The sequence below is a fragment of the Lactuca virosa genome, chromosome 4 (genome assembly GCF_052849685.1).
Source record: "Lactuca virosa cultivar CGN04683 chromosome 4, Lactuca_virosa_CGN04683_v6, whole genome shotgun sequence".
NCBI lineage: Eukaryota > Viridiplantae > Streptophyta > Magnoliopsida > Asterales > Asteraceae > Lactuca > Lactuca virosa.
This window is the reverse complement of record NC_136429.1, coordinates 293,902,970-293,909,236: the sequence shown is the minus strand read 5'-3', so window position 1 is coordinate 293,909,236 and position 6,267 is coordinate 293,902,970. Positions and strand designations below refer to the sequence as shown.

The 6,267-nt window shown below is 41.6% G+C and overlaps 1 pseudogene; it reads right to left on the bottom strand.

Moving 5' to 3' along the window:
- Positions 1 to 1,620: 1,620 nt before the first annotated feature.
- LOC145105988 (uncharacterized) lies at positions 1,621 to 1,994 on the bottom strand (annotated as a pseudogene).
- Between the last annotated feature and the right edge of the window lie 4,273 nt (positions 1,995 to 6,267).

The window sequence follows — 6,267 nt, the reverse complement described above, 5'->3', positions numbered from 1 at the left end:
TGTATTTCGAATTAAAAGGCTTCTTAAAGAATGTTTTCACTTTATTGTTGGAATAGTAAGCTACAGCCTCATCCTCCAAATTCATCAATAATCCTTCATCTTCAGAACCAACATGCTCAGCAACTTCGATCTCAGAGTCCTTTGCTGACACCTTCGACATCAAGGCCAGTGGACCTCTTAGACTCATCTTCCCTTCTTCAGCAATCTCATTGATTTCGCTCTCATGAGCTTTGAGCACATTATACAAGTCTCCCAATGAAAAGCCATCGAAGCTTTGCTGAGTTTATATCATCAAGTTGATATTCCTCCACTCTTTTCGCAATCTCATCAGAAATGTGAGATTGTATTCAAGAGTTGATTGTGTAACTCCATAACGGTTACACTTGAATATCAACTCATTCAAGCGATCGTAGTAGAGTTCGATGGTTTCACTTTCCTTTTGCTTGAATTCTCCAAGGTCTAGTAAAACACTGCTTCACTGAGCTCTTCTTCGTCTTCTTACTTCCTTGATACTTTTCCTTCAAAGTATCCCAGATCTCTTTTGCAGTCTTGCAACCTCGAACAAATTTGTAAACAACTGGTGGAAGAGCACCACAAAGTTCACGTAGACACTTTTTATCATTTGCCTTTTGTTTATCAGCTTGCAAGGCAACATCGGCAGAAGAACTAGCATTTCCTACTTGTTCTAGTCTTCCTGGACGGTAATTTCCACTCGTAACACAACGCCATAGATCTTCGTCAATCCCATTGAGATAGTCTTCCATGCGATCCGCCCATTGCTCGTAATACACTAGAATTAACGTTGGAATCTTAGTGGAAGATCCAAGCAAATGAGAAAAACTGGACATAGTGTTCATGTTGAAATTCGCCATTTTTGTACGGACTAAAATGACGACAAGATTCAGAAAAAGAGATTGAGCAGATGAATCTATCATAAATTGCTCAGAAAACACTCGATATATCAAACAATTGCATAATCAAAACAATTCAATCAATAAGAACAGATTTTCTTAATCAAAAGTGCGGAAATCTTTTGAATCGAAAAGAGCGATTCAAAAACTTTTGAAAAAGACAAGAAAACCAAAAAATGACTAAAAGTATCCTCCTCTGATACCAAATGTAGTGTGTTTGAATCAAGTATTAAGAACGAAATCAAGAACAGAAAGCGTTAAGAACACATATGTAAATAAATTATGTTTGGCTCGTTGAGTGCATCTAAACAAGTACACAAGAACACAAGAGAGTAAACGCTTAAAAGCTCAACAGCTACTCTCGACTCCTATACTTACCCTATTTATAGGGTGATACAGACGCATACAAAAAATACATAAGGGCTAAACCTTTAATCTTCGACCTCTAAAACTGCCTTACATAATACATACATTCGAAGTGTATAACTTCGATATCAACACTACCCAGACCTAAACATACTTCGACACCTCGCTAGATATTTTGAACCTTACAAATTCGAATGATATCCAACAATGATAGGTACTTATAGAACTTCAATAACAAAAGCTAACCAAATCCAGAGAGAACTTATCTAATCCCCCCCCCCAATAAAGGTGTTACGGATGGACAACTTACTCCTTGTTTTTCAGCTTCTCAATTCCTTATTCTTCAACTTCTCAATTCCTTATTCTTCAACTTCTCAATTCACTAATGGAGGTGGTCAACACGAACAACGAGCTTCGTAACAGAGTACAAGATCTAGTAGCAGACAATCCCTGACTCTTCATGATCGATTTCTGGTGGCGGAGGTGCTCCGATGGCGAGTTGTTCTAAGATTCACAGTTGGGCATCGATATGTACTTCCAGTAGATGTCCACTAGTAAAAAGAGGCAAACGGGTACAACGAAAAGGAAGGGTTTCATGAGGATAGTTGTAATGACGATAACACCTATCCTTGGTGCATCAAGGTCGGGGAGGGTTAAGAGGATGATTATGACGGCTTCGGCTACGGTGGTGTAGACTAGAACCACCCATTCTAGCATCGTTTTGATGAAATATTGAAGAAATCGGAGGAATTGGGGGGATTTTAAAGGAGTAGGTAGATTAGGGGTTAATTGATATAAAGTCAAAACATGTGACATTAGTGTAATAGTGAGATTCACAGTTGGGCATCGTTTGGTACTTTCAGAATACATATGGCATTGTGGGCCTGTTATTAGACGTTAAAAGACTAAAACAGGTCATAACCCACTTTATTCCCTCATAAATCATGAAAAAAAGTTTAGAGGCTGAATGGGCAAATGTGCAATACAATGTATGGCTAATATGTCTATATATAAATACGGGTAAGTGAACATCTTAAAAAATGGAATTATTACTTTCAAAAAATGTTTCTAAAAAGGAAGAATACCCATTTTCCCATGTAGTTTGTCGGTCAAATTTTGTATTTAAGTTCAGATGTTTATGAATATATAAGAATATTGTTGTTCTTCAATTTATGGTTCAAGAATGTTGTTATCCTTCAAAAAAGTTTATTCCATCAAAATATGTTATTTGTGAGAAGAATAGTAATTCTTATATGCTTCAAGAATGTTGTTATTTTTCAATATTTTATTTATTATTCTTCAAGATGTTCATTCTTTTTAAATTAACAGAATCCCTTAAAATCCAATATTTTATTTTATAAAATATAATTTAATACTAAAATACTCTTACAATCAGATTTGTATTAGTATATAGTTCATATTATTTTATCCTATGAATATATACCTAAGATATAGTTTTTTTTTCTTTTTATCCATTGGTCTATAATTATTCGTCACATTCGTCATTATATATATATATATATATATATATATATATATATATATATATATATATATATATATATATATATATAATATATATATATATATATATATATATATATATATATATATATATATATATATAACATCCCAATTTTTAAGGCCAAAAATTTCATTTTTGATTAAGTAACTCATAAAATAGTTTACCAAAAACATCACCAGTGTCAAATCAATTTATAAAACTCTAACAAATGTGTCTCAAAACCATATCATCAATAGTAATAAAAATCAGAGTACAATCCCAAGAAATCTCATAGTGCGGAAATCATGCATGCGTGTGATGTGCCGCTACCGCGCCAGCTCCTTCCCCTTTGCCGAAGAGGTACCTGAAATCATGCATGCGTGTGATGTGCGGAAATCAATTTATAAAACTGTAACAATGCGCTGGCCTACCCCTTCGGTCCTCTCGACCGGTGACCTTGCCTAGGATATCTGGGTGTTGGCCTACCCCTGCGGTCCTCTCGATCGGTGACCTTGCCTAGCATATCTGGGTGCTGGCCTACCCCTTCGGTCCTCTCGACCGGTCTATCACATAATCATAATCTAGCATAGCTGGGTACTAAACTACCCCTTCGGCCCTATCGACCGGTAACTTGGGGACTATCTCCCCCTACTGCTAACTCTATCACATAACATCATATCAGGCTAGCACATAGAACATAACAGATGGCAGCAAACCTAGATTAATATCACAAAGACAATCATCTAACATACATCTCCTACCAGTGGGTCGGCATGTGGCCGTAGACCCACCACTACTGGAAGGTAACTCACCTCGATGTCGCGTAGTGTCTGCACTGATCTCGATGTGGAAATCGACTCTCCTCGACTCCTCAATCCCTACACGACAAGTCTTCCAAGTTATCAACTCATACTCATACTCGTAACCCTTACAAGGGTCAACCCAAACCCAATCAATGTCCAAGTCAAATCCATGGTCAAAGTCAACTTTGGTCAAAGTCAACATCTGGTTGACTCGACTCGCCGAGTTGGCCCGCCAACTCGTCGAGTCCCCATAACCACAAAATGTCATAAACTCGTTCCTACCCATCGAGTCTAGCGAGAGCTCGACGAGTTCGCCTTCAACAACACATCGGACAATCTTCAACCGACTCGCCGAGTTCATCCTTGAACTCGTCGAGTTCATCTTCATCATATGAATGTGTCTAGTCTATGACTCGCTGAGTTCTATGAATAACTCGTCGAGTCCGTCTTCATGATTTGGGAGATTGCCTTGGACTCGCCGAGTATGTTCATACACTCGTCGAGTCCTATGATTTCCAGTTCCAAAACAAACCCCTAGCAGGCTGAGTGTTCCTTCCACTCAACCAAAACCATTTCCAGAAGTCGTTTCGGGGGAAGAACGTCCCGACTCGCCGAGTCACCCAAGTGACTCGTCGAGTCCCTCTTTGTCCAAAATTATACAGTTGATTTCAGTGGGACTTAATGCATCCCAATCATAGATCTGACCTCCCAGGGTCCCTTTTATACGTAAAGCTACGAACTTGATGTCCATGCATTGGGTTTTTGGCTCAAAAGGCTATAAAATGGGTTTTATATGATGCATGGATCTCCCATGGCCATAAAGTTGGCACCTTTATGCCATGGGAACCCTCAATGGTTCCAGATCTGAAACACAAACCCGCATATACAAGCAAATCTGAGCATAGCCTCTCAAAAGCTTAGAAAAGGTAGAGAAATATCCCCAAAACAAGATCTAGGAAATAGATGGTCAAGGTTCAAGCTTTTTACCTTGAATGGACTGAGAATAAAGCAACACCTCTGGATCTTCTAGCTTCCTCTTGATCTCTTAAGCTCTCTTCTTCTCCTTCAACTTCAAACACACACAAAAGGCACAAAAGAGCTCAAAATCACTCAAAATGGTTTAGGGTTTCAATCTAGGGTTTCTCTGAGTTGGGATGGTGATGGAGGCTAGGTTGGGACGAGATAAAGTGTTTAAATAGGGTGCAAACCCTAAATATTAGGGTTTTGTCCAGACAGCTCCTACTCGTCGAGTCGGTCTTCCGGGTCGTCGAGTAGGTCACTTAAACCCCCAATCATAAGTCGAGTCTACTCGACGAGTTGGGCCACCAACTCGCCGAGTCCCAGAGTAAATTTCAATACTTCTTGAAATTAAATACGTACCAGGAATCGGGTGCTGCAAATCTCCCCCACTTATATTAGACTTCGTCCTCGAAGTCTGCTACTGAATCTGGAAAAATCTATGGGTAGTGCTCCCTCATCTCTTCCTGCGGCTCCCAAGTCCATTCTGATCCCTTGCGGTGCTTCCATTGCACCTTCACCAGCTCCACCCTCCTGTTCCTCAGATCCTTCGACTTCCTATCGAGGATCGCCACTGACCGCTCAATGTAATACATGCTGTCATCCACCTGAATATCCTCCAAGGGTACCACTGCCGAGTCGTCCACCAGGCACTTCCGTAACTGGGAGACATGAAACGTACTGTGAATCTGACTGAGTTCGGCTGGCAGATCCAGCCTATACGCCACCTTGCCCACCCGGGCTACAACCTCGAAAGGTCCAATGTACCTGGGGCCTAACTTGCCCCGCTTCCTGAATCGGATGACACCTTTCCAAGGCGACACCTTCAGGAGGACCATATCCCCGACCTGGAACTCCAGGTCTGATCGGCGCTTGTCGGCGTAACTTTTCTGCCGACTCTGAGCAGTCTGAAGCCTACTCCTAACCTGCTGAATCCTCTCTATCATCTTGAGCACCACCTCGGTGCTCCCCACGACCCTTTTTCCGACTTCGCCCCAACATATCGGGGTCCTTCACTTCCTCCCGTACAACATCTCGAAGGGAGGACGATCGATACTCGCGTGATAGCTGTTGTTGTAGGAGAACTCAGCTAATGGAAGGTAGGTATCCTAGCTACCCCCGAAGTCTAGGACACATGCCTGCAGCATATCCTCCAAAGTCTGGATGGTCCGCCCACTCTGACCATCCGTCTGCAGGTGGAACACTGTACTAAAGTGCAGACGAGTACAAAACTGGTCGTGAAACTTCTTCCAGAACCTGGAAGTAAACCGCACGTCTCGGTCCGAAATCACTGAAACCGGCACTCCGTGCCGAGCTACTACCTCTCGGATGTATATATCGGCCAACTTCTCGTTCGAGATGCTCTCCTGGATCGGTATGAAGTGGGCACTCTTGGTCAACCGATCCACGATGACCCAAATCGAATCCACTCCCCTTGCAATCCTGGGAAGCTTAGTGATGAAATCCATAGTAATATCTTCCCATTTCCACATAGGAATGTCTAACGGGTGCATCTTGTCGTGTGGCCTCTGGTGCTCGGCCTTGACATTCCTGCAGGTCAAGCACCGCTCCACGTACCAGGCGACATCCCGCTTCATGCAGGGCCACCAGTAATCAGGTCGAAGATCTCTGTACATCTTCGTCGCCCCGAGATGAATCGAGAATC